This window comes from Canis lupus, chromosome X, assembly GCF_011100685.1.
Source record: "Canis lupus familiaris isolate Mischka breed German Shepherd chromosome X, alternate assembly UU_Cfam_GSD_1.0, whole genome shotgun sequence".
Lineage (NCBI taxonomy): Eukaryota > Metazoa > Chordata > Mammalia > Carnivora > Canidae > Canis > Canis lupus.
The window spans coordinates 3,667,639-3,682,516 of record NC_049260.1 but is presented as its reverse complement, the minus strand read 5'-3'; the positions used below and the strand labels follow the sequence as shown (position 1 = coordinate 3,682,516).

The following is a 14,878-nucleotide window of genomic DNA, read 5'->3' as shown; positions in this document are numbered from 1 at the left end:
CATGAGCAGGGGAGATGTGCAGAGGAAGAAGGCAAGAATCTGAAGCAGACTCTGCTGAGAATGGAACCGATATGGGGCTCAATCTCACAGCCTTCAGATTGCAACCTGACCTGAAACCAAGAGTCCGATGCTTAACCGACTGAGCCACCCAGGTGCCCACTAATGAGCATTTTTATTTTTTAAAAATTTTAAAAAGATTTTATTTATTTGTTCACAAGAGACACGGGGGTGGGGGGCAGAGACACAGGCAGCGGGAGAAGCAGGCTCCATGCGGGGAGCCTGATGTGGGGCTCGATCCCGGGTCTCCAGGATCACGCCCTGGGCCGAAGGCAGCACTAAACTGGTGAGCCACCCGGGCTGCCCTTAATGAGCATTTTAAAACTGGCATTAGGGCGCTTACAGTCCAGTGAACAGGGTGTGTGCACATGCACACACATGCACTCACACACACACTCTGTCTAAATGCTAGTAGAAGTAGTGGATTTATTGCTTTGAGAACATGGGAGGTGGAATAGTGAATTTTTCCGATGGAGGATTGGGGCAGGGGAGTGGGTTGGTTATATGAAGAAATTAGAAGCCCTTTGGAATTAGGTGACATTTGCGAGCGTCTCTCACCCTGGTTAGCACAGAGCTGACCAGGTGGAGGGTGGATTCCCTAATGACCCCTTCATTTGGTGCACTGTGAGAAGGCTGTCGAGGAGAATTCTGAGCCAGGGTGCAGGAAATCTATTTTGCTTGATGCAGGAATTACAGATTTCATTGTCAACGTCTGCCTTTCCTCTAATTTGATAACTTTTGGCAGGATTTATGAGCAGATGATGTACTTCTGGTTCATTCATCTACGGTGTGTCAGAGAGAGCCAAGCAACCATTCTGAAAACTAAAATATGCAGGATATTGGTTCAACTTGTTCAGTGTTCTTTTATGATCCTCCGTGCTACAGCTGGCTTACTGCCATCACTATGCATATCTGCCCAGGCAGACATAAATGCGCACGTATGTGTTTGCGTGCTATTATTACCATTATTTGTTACGCCACTGCAAATTACTCCAGATCTAGAGGCTGAAACTCATATGGCTTATCTCACAGCTTCTGGGCATCAGCAGTTGGACTGTGGCTTAGCTGGGTGCTGTGCTCTAGGACATTCCTGGGCTGCAACGCCAGTGTCATCTGGGCAGGGGCTGCGGTCTCATCAGAAAACTCGAGTGGGGAAGAATCCACTTGTCAGATCACATAGTAGTTGGGATTCAGTACCTCACTGGCAAGTGGACTGAGGATTTCACTTCTTCACTGGCTGTGCCCAAAAGGCACCAGTGGTTTTTTTTGACATGGATATGTGGCACGTGTAGTTTTGGTCACAGAAACTTGGAAAATACAATTATTTTCTATATATCCTTGGACATAGATACCAGGAAAACACCACCATATTACTACTCTACCAAGGCCCTATAACAGAGTTTGATCCCCATTCAAAACAAATCCATTGGTCCTAGTACATATCCTCCCACTGCTCTGGTCTCCCAGGTACACATATACACACACATGCACATAGCTGCACACACACATCTCTGTGTATGTGTCACGTGCCAAACATATTTCCGACACTTAACTTCACTTGTTGATGATGATGATGCAAAGCTAAGTCGTTATCTTTAAAAAGAGATTCCAAAATGAACCTTTAGTTCAAAAGGATAAAAGACAGCATTCGTCCTAATAATTTATTTGCCAACTACACTTTATTTTTTCAGTTTTTAAAGTCTTTATTGAAATTTCAGTTAGTTAACATACCATGTAATATGAGTTTCAGGTGTACAGTTTAATGATTCAGCACTTCCATACATCAGCCGGTGCTCATCACAGGTGCACTCCTTCATGACCATCACCTGCTTCCCCCACCTGCCCACTGACCTCCCGTCTGGTGACCATCCACGTGTTCTCTGGATTTAAGAGCCTGTTCTGGTTTGTCTCTCTCCTTTTCCCTATGCCAACTGCATTTTGTTAAGACTCAAAAAATTGCAAACCATGTGGCATTCTCCAGAGATGTTCTACTTCTCTACTGGCATGGGTGACACACGTTCATTAGCAAGACAGAGGGCGTCTGCTCTCGCGTCAGTACACAAAGTACATTATGTTACCCCTAACACGAAACATCCTTTTTTGTGCCTCCCAACGCTAAATTTCTTTCTTTTCAAAGACAGATTCTCTGAAGTATAAAGTATGAAAGTAGGAAGAGAGGGAGTGTACATACACAGAACAAAGATACAGAGGCAGAATCAGGCATGAATCAACCATGGTGGGAGTATAAGTAACTACCTGTTATATAAAATATACGTATATAGAGAAAGTCATATACATATGTACATGTAGTTATGTCAATACAGCTCCAATATATAGAATAATATCTACTAATATATAATGATGAAATGATGCATATATTAAATATAAATATAATTGTAACACATTATATAATTGTATAACATTATTTTAATATTTTATATACAAATATATAAATACATATTTAATGTCATATACTTAATATAATACGTTTTATATATATGAGTATCTATTGCTTTTTTTTTTTTAAAGATTTTATTTATTTATTCATGAGAGACACGGAGAGAGAGGCAGAGACACAGGCAGAGGGAGAAGCAGGCTCCATGCTGGGAACCTGATGCGGGATTCGATTCCAGAACTCCAGGATCACGCCCTGGGCTGAAGGCAGACGCTCAACCACTGAGCCACACAGGCATCCCTATTGAATATAATTGTATTATATTATATTATACATACAATACATTCTATATTTTCTATAACATATAACTATAATATATAATGAATATTTTAAATACTTATACATTATATAAATAAAATATACATATATTTCATATATTTAAATATATTTAATTAATTGTATATTAAATATAAATAAAATATACAATGATTTTATATAATAATATAGAGAAATGTAGAAGTATATATTATACCTGAGATAATACATACAATATAATATATATTATACATAATTATATTTATAATATAAATATAAGCAGTTATAAATGTATAACTCTACATACATACAACTTTATATATTCATAATGATATATTGTATTTTATGAATATATATTTATATATAAAATAAAGACGGGTTATATGTAATATATGTCATATTGTTTGTAACCCTGTATATATGTTATATACAACTCTATATAATATATGACTTTATATAATTTTTAAAGCTATATATTATATAAATAGATAAATAATATAAATTATATATGTAATTTATATAACCCTGTATATAATGTATTGTCCATCTCTATCTTGTGTATACATTTTATATATGACATATATATGTATATATATATTTATCTATAATTCCATGTAACCAGGAGAGTGGAAGTTTTATGCATATTTTTCACAATTTTCAAGTGTAGTGTGTGTTCTTACTTGTCAAAGGGACATGGACATTGAGAAAGATGTTCATAAAAAGTCTCAGGCAATAGCAGTTGAGAAAGTTGCTGCAAATGTCATTTAAAAATGAACTCCAGCTATTTGGGATTCAGTGTTCTTGGTTTTCACACAAAAGCAATAGTTAATGGCTTTCTCATCCACAGTGAATGCTGTGAAACTCGGGGGCTGGAATATTTTCTAAAAATCAGAGCCATTCAAAAGTCATTTAGGCTAATCATGCCCAGTGATGAAATAATAACCAGGGAAAGGATTTAAAATAATCAGATGGAAAGTCAGCACAGAGCCTATCTCCGTATCGTGGATGCATGTTACATAATTAATGGTGTTTTATGGATTTGAAATAACACAAGGACAAAAGATTAGGAAATACTGGAAGTGGACCCTCGTCTGTGAAGATTTCATTATTCCCATTTCTCAGATGCAAGCATTGCATTAGGGGCATGTACAGCCTTCTTACTGGAAAATATAAACTTTAATATCTTTCCCTAAAGCTTTCTAAGTCTCATAAAACACTTTACCTACAAAACCGATGGGGATAGATAAGACAATCGCTTGTGTCTCTTGCAAGTAAGTGTCTCTAGACGTGGAGGGAAAGGTATGTACCTTCCGCTAGTGTCACAGAACTTCTTTTAAGTGATTGACGTGAATTTGAAATTCATTATAATTTACCTTACACTGGTCCCAAGTTTAATTTGTATCATTGATAGGACAGGTTTATTTATCAGAGGACATGATAAGAATGGAATTCGTAAAACATCAAGAGTAAGTATTTTTAAGGTTCCCAGCATTGTTTCCCTTTATTCAATCGATGTCGTTAATCATTTTACAACCTAGTCATTAAATCCAATTTGGGAATACTACTACTTGAGTGCTTTGTAATAAATTAAGTACAATATGAAATCCAGCTATGCTTATTATATGTAACATATATGTCTGAATCTCTATCCACCTATTGTATATCTATCAATCTGTCGATGATCAATCGATTGATCATATGAAAATTATTTCATATCCCATCTTTCCTCAAACTTCTTAAAATTTATGGTCTGATGTGGTCCCATATAATTATGACCACCTAAAGCCATTTACCATCATAACGTTGCAGAGGTTTTTTTTTTTTCCCCCAAGACTGTGACGACAATGGTAAATGAATGTAAAAAAATATAATAAATAAATAGGTATGTAAAAAAATAAAATAGGACAGTTGTATTGATGAGAAATGCCATGGACTAAAAATATCTCAGAATTAGCTAGTTACGGACAAAAACCATGTCTTATTTTTCCATCCTTAGTATTTTAAAGAGTTCTTGGAATAAGCAGCAATTGTCAGGTTTGTGTCCATTAGATACCGGAATGAGGATAGCATTCAGCTCACTCAGTGTCGGTTCCTCCAAAGACGTGTCCCTCCGCTTAAGCTAACACTTTCTCTCCTTTTTACACCACAATTTCAAGTATCCCACACATGGGGGTTGCCATCAGATTTATTGACCCAACTCTCAGCTTCCTATTCCTATCAAATCTCAATCTTCCGATGATCTGAGTTCTGTGTGCCCATCTCATCGACCTGATCTGTGAGCACCTCAAAGTCAAGTCTTCGTATTTCTCCCCATTCAACTTCTTTTGGTTCTGCATGTTTTCATTTATCTTCGCTTTTCCATCTTGCAACATCAGGGCAATCTTGTAGACTCTTCGTGTTCTAAGGTCCCATCCCGCTGTTAACCAATTCCCATGATTTCAAGTCTTGTAATGATTATTTATTCCACCCATTTCTTGTTTTTAGCCTTTACCATCGCCACCTTAGTTTATGAATGCTGCAATGGATTACCAACGGTACTCCCCTGTTCTGGAATGTTCCTGCGATAAGCCGTCCCTAAAACGAAGCTATACCCTAAAATGCTTCTGTGTAAACTTCCTAAAAGTGAATCCATGCCTCTTGTGTGCTAAAGCCAGCCACGATTCCAGTGAATGGGTGTCCATGACCATCCATAACTTGGTCTGATCCATGTCTCCTTCTTCTTCTTCATGGATGCTATGAACCTACCATAAACTCACCACCATTAATATGTTCATGGTTTAATTTGAGGGCTTCTTAAAAAAGAAGACTCACTTAGCAAAATGTCCAAAAAAATTCAGGTCCATAGAGCTAACTCAAGATCTACTAAATCTGGATCCGTGGGGTTGAGTTCCAAGAGTGTGGAACAGCTAACAGGGTGGTCCTTCGGCACGTTCAGAACCTCTGTCTACTCCATGTCCATTTCTCTCTTCCAGGCTTTCTTCACTCGGAATGATCTCCCACCTCTGCTCTCCAATTCCCAGTAAAAAAAACCTTCTTTATGTATGAGAGATTTTCTCATCTTCCCTTCAGGAAGCAGGCTATGCTTCTCCTATGCTCCTAAGATGGCATATACCATATATCACCTTGGATTTTACTGATTTAACACCCTCTTAGATTTTCAGCATCTTGTATATCATACATATTTATATCTCCAATACTGTGTGGCAGTTAATCAAATAGCATATATTACTATTACACTAATAATTATTATTCTACTTAATCATATTTCTGTTTTTGTTTTCTTTTTTTTTAATCCTTGTAAGTAGCTGAGGCATGACTTAGTATTGCCCAATACTGGGTTAGCCAAGACTGCATTTAGGGTTCACTGTGTCCTCTCACTGTCTCTCTCTCTCTCTCTCTCTGTTTTTCCGGACATCATTTATGACATCCACCCTTCCAAGAGTTTCAGAAAATAATCTCCCTTGTTCCCATAATTTTGTCCCCCTCTAACTCATTCTCCATATTGCCCCATCGGGATTGTCCTAAAATGTAAATCTGATTATTTCTCCCCTACTAGGGCTTACACTACATTATCGGTTATGAGATAAACTCCACTTGTTCTCCATGGCCTTCAAGATCCTCCATAAACAGGTCTCAGAACGCTTCTTCACCTCTCATGTCTTATCTCCTTTCTTTGCGCACCCCGTGCCTTGCTCACACCACACCCTCCAAGCTTCAAATCCCACATGTACGTAGTTGATGCTGCACATTATCCACGGTGTTTCCAGAGCTTTTTCTCCCTCAACTTCTGCACCTGATCAACGACTACTTACTTCTCTTTCAAAGAAAGACCCTTCCTTCAGCATTTCCACCTCTATGGATCCCTAAGAACTCATGAATCACAGGATTTTCCCCACACCCTCTTGTAATCATTTCTTTTTCTTACACTGTTGGCTACCTTACCCACTAGACCGTATGCTTCTTCAAAAATAAAGGGCTGTGACTTACAAATGCATATTCCGTGCTTAGGACCATGCCCACGCTCAACAAATACTTGAATTTATTTATTTATTTATTTATTTATTTATTTATTTATTTATTTATTTATTTTAATACTTGAATTTATAAATCAATCAATTAATTAATATATTCTTGGCAAAGTCACTGACTTTTTGGCCTCCTATAAAGTATTATGTTCAAGTGGAAACTCTTTTCTAACCTCTGCCTTGCCAGATACATGTGTCTACGTCTATATTTTTTGTATTGATATCGACCTAGGTCATTGATTTAGGGAAAAGGGTGTATTTATTAGCAATACTATTATGTTACTGGATCTTACATATCTATCCGATTAAATATCTATTTGTATAAAACACATGTTTCTTCTATTATTGGATACATATCTTATATATATGCAGACATAGGTATTTGTATACAAGGTATTGGTAAAAGGTGTTTTCATGCATAGTATCTCACTTAATCATCCTGAAAAACCCACAAAAGAGCTATTTTAAGTCACTGCTTAGCAGATGTAATCTCCCAGATTCACAGAATACGACAGACTTTCCAGCAAGTCAAAGCTAGCAAGGGTGGACACTTGATATGAAAGTAGATCCCCCGACTCAGTACGCCTCACCTTCCCCTTTAGTGGCCACATCCCCCATGAGCTCCTCTCTCAAAACTTGTGCGGAGTCCCTAATTAGGCCAACACAGCAAACACTTACGGCAGGTTGGATGCCTAAGTTTGCCATCCAAGTCGTCTGGGTAGCGGCCATCATCTTTTGCCTTCAACAAATACATTCGTAGGCCTGTGAAATAATTTTAAGAAAAGCAAGCACTACTTTAGAGCATCTTGCATGTTGAGTCCTGTGTTAGCTCATCACAATGATACAATGAGGCAGTGATGACGTCCATCCACCCCATTTTACAGATGCAGAGACCAGACATTTAAACTACACACCTAAGGTCATGTGGAATTTGACCCCGAGCAACGTGGTTTGGGAATCTGTGCTCATATCGCGCCACACTGTGCGGGGCTTTATCGGTTTAGTGACTTATCAGTTAGGGACTCCAGACATTGCCCATTCAGAGCCAACTCCCTCCAACTCCCATGATAAATACTGGGCCACAGCACCACCCTGGAAGTTGGCCAGGGAAAGATAAACTCCTGGACCCTGCAAGTGAAGATGAGTTATTTAAAAATAACTGGCCAAATCCTAGCAACATCTCCACCCTTTTATTCATGAAACAACAACAACAACAACAAAAATACTGTCTCGGAAAAGAACGCGACCAAACAAAAGGTATCGGCCCATCACCTGGGCGTAAAGGAGGCTCTGTCCTTTACAGACCTTCACTGTCCTTTTGCTGCCTAAGAATTTTGGCTTGCCAGAGAGAGGCACGATGACACCCCGAACCGGAACGCATCTGTCAGCCTGGCCACCGGGAAGGGCTGTACCCGCCGGCACTCTTGCCCTGCGCACCCTCCAAGAGTTAAGGATGTTTGCAAATACTGTAGCGCGTCTGCCGGGGAGGGTCCTGCCCGAGAGCAGCCTGCACCGCTCCCGAGCCCCGGTGGCCCAGCGTGACGCGCTCACCTGTTCCGCCACCCCTGGCCCCGGGAGGGGACCTCGGTTACAGCTGGTTTGCACTGGGATTAGCTGCTCTTTGCATTCGCTTGTAGCTGTGGATGTGGTTTCTGTAGTGATGGGACCCAGTGCGGAGATCTATTGGCTGCTGGCTTTGTAAATTCCATTCAGTTTGGTCCAATAGCAGAGGGGGACCGGGGAGACATCGGGAGCTCTCTCTTCAATCTCCCCTTTTCCTTGCAGACCCGTCTCTGTCTCTCAGCACAGAGCTCTTATTCAGACCTCGGTCTGCCCTCCCTGCTCGGACTGTGTTGCTTGTTCTTCCCGACTCTTCGGGGGCAGACACGACGAATTTCCTCCACAAGGACCAGCCGGTGGTCCCCACATTCCTTTGGATGAGCAGATCTGCTTGGGATTCGAGAGAAAGCAAGCACAGGCTCCTGGACCACACAGCCTCCCGAATCCTACCCTCACTCAGGCTTCCCTAGAAAAATCTGGATGTGTGCAAAAGAACACTTGGAGCCACTGCAGCTTTGCCACGACTAAGGTAGGTGCCTTTTTCAGATGTGTCTCTGGGTTCCGGATTTCTCTTTTTACAGCCTTTTCGGCCCCGGGACTCGCGTGTGCTCCCCGGCAAAAGACAACGAGCCTCACCAAAAGCGTTGGGGGCTTCGCTCCATCTGGCCTTTTTATTTCATTTTATTTTGCAAATCCGGACAGGACTTTCTCCCATCTGCCGCTCCATGTCTTAGGTGTGGGTGGGAGCGTGGACATGTATGTGCGGCGTGTCCTGTGCCAGCTTCATGCACATCTCCACAGAAGCATTTGATTTTTGTTTTTTGTTTGTTTGGTTGTGTTTTTTTTTTTTTTTTTTTTTTTTTTTTTTTTTTTTTTTTGCCCCTTCGGACTTAAAAAAAAAAAAAAGAAAAAAAGAAAGAAAAGAAAATCGAGACCACCGTGGTTTGCAAGCATTTTGCTGCAATCAGCTATTTGAACGGCTCTGGGGCCGTGTGTGATGTGTTTACAAAGTAGCGCCGTCTTCCATACAAATAAACAGAAGAGTGTGGCGGGGAGAGGAGGAAAAAAAAAATTTTATCTGCAGTAGAGAGGGAGCAGGAGAAAAGCGCCAGTTCCCTGCAAACCGGGACTGGCGATGAAGACAGGAGTACTTCTGGAGATTGTGAGCAACCAACGGGCTTTTTTTCTTTCTTTCTTTCTTTTTTTTTTTTAACCCCCCCCCCTCCTTCTTCTTTAAGGAAACTGTCAGCTTCCACCTCCTGGGGTGCTTTTTTTGGGTTAACCAGAGAGAAAAAAGGAAAACAGGCTTGGCTGGGGTTGCATTAAGCAATTTTTTTTTTCCTCCTTCCTCTCTGCTGGCTCCGTAGAAGATGACGGCTGGTGTGATGCACGAAATAACGCACGTGATTGATTAGGACCTGGCTGGGCTTCGCTGGGGAGCGACCCGGGCGCGCCGGAGACCCCGGGCGGAGACCCGATGACGGTAGCTTCGAGCTGTTTCTGCAAAGCTGGGGAGCGGGCTCCGTGCCCCCCTTTGCCCGTGCGTCTGGGTAGGGGGGAGGCCAGCGGCGGGCAGGAGGGAGGGGTGCGCTGCTCCCGGAGCCCGTGGCTGTGGCCTGGACCTTCCCGGGGGGCACGCGGCTGCGGCCGGCCCCCCTCCCCCTCCCCCCAGCTCGCCCGGCCCGCCCGGCTGCAGGACCACAAAAGTTGGTAGCTGCGGGGACGGGCGCCCGGGCGCCCCGGCGCGGGTCTCGGGGGATGCAGCCCCCGCTCGGTGCCCGCAGGGAAGCGGGTTCCCGGGAGCCGAGCCCGCGGGGCGCACGGCCGCCCGGCACCCTGGGCTGTGCCGCGGGGGGGGTTCTGGGGAGCCGCGGCCGACCTGGGCCACCCCCACAGCCCCGGGCCGCCCGGCACAAACCCGCGTCCCGAAGCAGCCGCCAGCCGCGCTGCACAATTCCCCCGTGCCCCGCCACCCCCAGCGCCCGCGGCCCACGGCCCCCGCTCCCACCCGCGCCCCAGCGCCGCGCGGCCGGGGGCCCCCTCCCAGCCCGCTGGGCCCTGTGACCGCCCCCGGCTGCCCGAGCGGGGGTGGGGGCAGCGGGGGGGCCTGGAGACCCCGGAGCCGGCCTGGGAACTCGCGTCCTGCCCCTCCCCCAGGCCGCCGCGGCGCCCCTGCGGCCGCGTGGCTCGACCTGCGGAAGCGCGGGCGGGGGCGGGGGCGCGGCGCTGGGCGCACACCCCGCGGCGGGGGGTGCTCGGGGGCTCGGGGGCGCTGGGACCCCCGCCCGCTGCCCCGGACGCCCGCCGCCTCCCAGCGCCCCCCCTCCCCCCCGCCAGCCCCGGCTCCCCGGGGCCCCCGGAGGGCGCGCAGACTCGCAGGCTGGGGCGCGGGGCCCCCGGGCCGCCCCGGGGTCTGTCTGGCTGCGCGCATCCCTGGGCCCGGGCGCCCGTTCCGTCGCCTGCTGGCCGCACACACGGCGCCCTGTCGCCCGGGGCGCTGACGGCCCCGCAGCCCTGCCCGGCGGGGACACCTGGGCGCGCGTCCCGCTCGCTCCGAGGGACGTCCTCTCCATCCCTCCCGCCCCGTCCCTGTCCCCGTCCCCGTCCCCGTCCCCGTTCCCGTCCCCGTCCCCGTTCCCGTCCCCGTCCCCGTCCCCGTCCCCGCGGCTTGCTGGATTTTTTTCCTTCCTTTTTATTATTATTATTTTTATTAATATTTTGTTATTTTTTGACCGCGGGTTGTCTTTTCTGCGACTCCTCCTTCTGCGCTGCCGGCAGGTGCGGGTCTCTCCGTATTTATTTCCGGAGCCCGGGGCTGCTGTTTCGGGGCTGGCGGCGTGGGGGGCCCGGGGGTGGCGGGGAGTCGCAGCGCGGGGAGCGCGGGGAGCGCGAGGAGCGCAGGCCTGCACGCGGGGCGCGCATCCTCAATCTGCCTCTTGGACCCAACTTAAATTTGGGGTGAGGGCTGCCGACTAGGGTGTGTGTGTGTGTGTGTGTGTGTGTGTGTGTGTGGTTTATTCAACCTAGCAGGTGCTGTTCTTGCGAGAAGAATCCACAAGGTGGTAGTATGGATTCTTCTTTTCATTTGGTTTTTTTTCTTTTCTTTTTTTTTTTTTTTTTCCTATTTGGTCAGTTGAGGGGGAACGGTTTTATGTGCTCATATCCTATGCTTTTTGAAGGGATCCACCGCTGGCAGGGCTTCAAGCATCAAGGGCGCGTTGCATTAACTGTCTCCTAGTGAGAGGTGGGGCGAGCGAGGTCCCTGCCCAGAGTCAGCACTCAGCATGATGTGAGAGACGCAGAGAAGGAAAAAATAAAAAGAGAGAGAAAGAAAAAGTTTAGGGAGACCTAGTTACCCCGATGCAGAATTTCCAGGCTGTGTGGGCGTTCTGCGGGCGGCGTAGACGAGGGCGAGCTGAAGACCGCGCTTGGTAGGTACCCTTGCTCAGCCACAAAATAAAGGACCAGGAGAGAAAAAGACCTGACTTTCAGACCGAACAAAGCAGCATCACTTGCTCACCGAGCTCCATGCTTGGAAGGGACATGCTCACCGTTTTCCTAGAGGGTGTCAGACCCCAGAGAAATGAGCAGAAATCTGCACTTTTGCAGGGGCGCTGGAGCGAGAGGGAGGGCGAGGGGAAAAGTGTGTCGTGCCTTTAGTTCTCGGTGGGAAGAGGTTAAGAGCAATTGTGAAAATCGCCAGGAGATAGGTTTCCCTGTGTGGATGGAGAGCAAGCTGGATGGCATGATGGCACATGGTTGCATCCAACCCTTATTTCCAAAAAAAAAAAAAAAAAAAAAAAAGAAAGAAAGAAAGAAAGAAAGAAAAGAAAAAGAAAGAAAAAAGAAAAAAAATCTGATTTTTTTTTTTTTTTTTGCATTTCTCTCCATATCGAGAACATGAGAATTTCACAAGGGCTTTGCAACTATTTATATATATTTTTTCGGATTAGACTTGCAGTACTGTGTTATCCAAGAAAATGCAATATCTATATATTTATAATTATATATGTGGCTTGTATGTATGGCATATGGTTGCTATTTATGGCAGTTTTAAAGAGCATCATCTCTGACATGTAATAAAATAGTCAGGGCCTGTGGTTCAAGTCGAAAATGACTTCATCACTTTTAAATCACTGAATTCAAACGAGAGCATTGTTTTCTTTGGGAAACCAGAATGGTTTGGAGCAGGGATTGAATGATAATTGTATTTTCATAATAATAGCTGTGCTTTGATGCCGACTTTAAGGTGTTTTGACATATTTTTCCGGGGGAAAGGAATCGTTGCTTTCTTTTGTACTATTTTTCCTTAAACAAATAATGCCGAACGTACATTTTGCCTTAAATCCAGCAGTCCTGCTAATTTCTCATGTAAATCTAAGAATAGAAAAGATACTTGAAATATGAGTGATTGCCACAGGAGGTGGTTAAGGCAGGTACAGAGCTGTTAGGAAATTTGCAAGTGAATGAACTTGAGGATTGTCGAAAGTTCTTTTTTTTTTTTTTTGGCGTGGATTGTGTAGACTAATGATAAGTATATGAGGCTTCTCTTTATTTCTGAACTTGGCCTTTTCATTTGGTTTTCTTTGTAGTAATTTGTGGAAGGCTTCTGGTCTCTGCACAAAGATAGCGTGCTTACCGACTAAGCCTGTTACATTGCTTTCAGAATGTGCAAGGGTCTTTTTCAGAACTCTTTAGAATATAGTGGTCTTATGCCCAGACTAAAAAAGAAAAAGAAAAAAAAAAAAAAGAGAGAGAGAGGGAAAAAGAAAAAAGGCTGGGGATGGTTCTCACAAAAGTAAACATTCAAGTGCATGGGATCCGGCTTCTGTTTTAAGATTCTCTTCTTTTTAATTGGCACTCCGCATTTCCAACATTGAGTACGTGCTTGAGTATTGTCAGTGATGCAACTTGTTGATGGAATTTATTTCATGCAAATGAAGTTTGAATATAACAGTATTTTTAAGTCCCTAAACTCTCACTCTGCAGATAGGCTTATCTGGTTAAAACGTACTTAAATTCCAAACATGGTGAGAGCTGATTTCAGCATGCTGATTGCAACTGCAAGGAACAGATTTTCTTTTTTTTTAATTTTTATTTTTTGGTATATAAACCGGCCTGTGTTCTTTCTATCCTGTTTTCCACCTTCACGATATATGTGATATTCCCAAATGAGGAAAAACACGTTCGGGGGTTAGTTTAAGCCAGTTGCTCAATTTATTTTATTTACTTATTATTTATTTATTTATTTATTTATTTATTTATTTGAATTTTTTTCCTGGAGACCGTATCCTTTGAGAAGAGACTTCGTGTTCTACTTAATCACATTAAGTAATAATCGCGATGTTAAGACAGACTGTGCCTTCTATGTAGTCACAAGTGATTATCTTAAACTTGAAACCGCTACCAGTTGCAAATCAAATATACAGCTTTTGCCCGCTCAGGGAGAGAAAGTGAGCATCTCGCCCGGGAAGGTCACGTGGCTCTCGGCAATTAGGTCATCTGTTGTGTGCGGCGGACATTCATGCCCCATTCACTCAATGAATATTTTCCAGTTTTATCATTTTTCTCTAAACAACCTACACTGGGCCTTTCAAAGCCTGCACTGTTCTCTGCCTACTGAATGGCAGGATGGGAAACCCTCATTTTTCTTGTGGAGGACAGAGGAGCACAAGTGAGCGGGAGGGAGGGGGAGAAAGAAAACAAGTGGTACCTGCCTACGAGTTTGCCATTTTGCCATTTATGACCTTCCAGCCAACATGTATGTGAAGCTTTTTCTATCTGCAGAGGTTCTACTAAACAAACAAACAAAGATAAATACATAAAAGGCTGATAAAATTCACAGGGGTGGAAGGTTGGTGGTGGAGCACAGCCAGTCCACTTGGGGTTCTGTTCAAACTGCAGACACTGAGCGCGGAGTTCACCTGTCCCAGGTGTGTGGTTACCTGAGCTCCACCTGCCTGTGCAGCTTGGCCAGCCAGTTGCCAGGTCGGTGCTCTTATCTCGCCAAACCCCTGTCCTTCCTCCCAGAAGTGGTACCTGAAGGAAAAAGAGACCGAACCCCACCAAACAAACGTAAACTGTGGAGTAAGATGACGTCGTATTGTCCCCATTCCGGAAGGGGAGAGCGCAATCTTTGCATAATGTGGGCGACATGAGGAAGCATAAACCCTAAAGCCTCACTGGAATGAATCTCCAGGAGTCAGATCTTGATTCAGGATAGTGTTAATGAAAAGGCATGTGCTTTCGCAGCTGTTTGGAAATGTGTGGAAATAATCCAGAGTTTTGTTTGGGTGGCTTTATTTGAAACGTGTGTTCTATAAATAGCGACTTGCTACAGTAACCGAGGGCTATTTTGGGATTACAGTCGGACCTTCTTGGTTGTGCGCGTTCATACTGCTGAGCATTCGGGTTTCAGGATCTTGACCTTATCGTTCCAGGCGCGTTTTTGCATTTTACCGTATCCTGGTAAGACCGTGGAACCGGAGATCCGCCCTCTTAGCCAACTTTTGAGGGCACAGCCCAG

At 44.5% G+C, this 14,878-nt stretch overlaps 1 protein-coding gene and 1 long non-coding RNA gene across 8 annotated transcripts in view; one reads left to right on the top strand and one right to left on the bottom strand.

Annotated features, from left to right (window-relative positions):
* NLGN4X (neuroligin 4 X-linked) overlaps positions 1-14,878 on the top strand; it is a 353,807-nt gene that overhangs the window by 48,361 nt on the left and 290,568 nt on the right. Inside the window, exons 1-2 of one of the 7 annotated variants that reach the window (XM_038586743.1) lie at positions 8,344-8,881; positions 9,720-9,835. The gene's annotated coding sequence lies outside the window, so the exon portion shown is untranslated. Of the gene's footprint in view, positions 1-8,343; positions 8,882-9,409; positions 9,515-9,719; positions 9,893-11,533; positions 11,784-14,878 lie in introns of those variants that run through there. The other 6 variants (XM_038586741.1, XM_038586740.1, XM_038586745.1 and 3 more) reach the window with 6 other exon arrangements.
* LOC119868353 lies at positions 2,717-9,107 on the bottom strand. The gene is made up of 3 exons (XR_005386083.1): positions 8,344-9,107; positions 7,471-7,554; positions 2,717-2,752 (listed from the first exon to the last, which is right to left on the bottom strand). It is a non-coding gene; the product is annotated as an uncharacterized LOC119868353 (long non-coding RNA).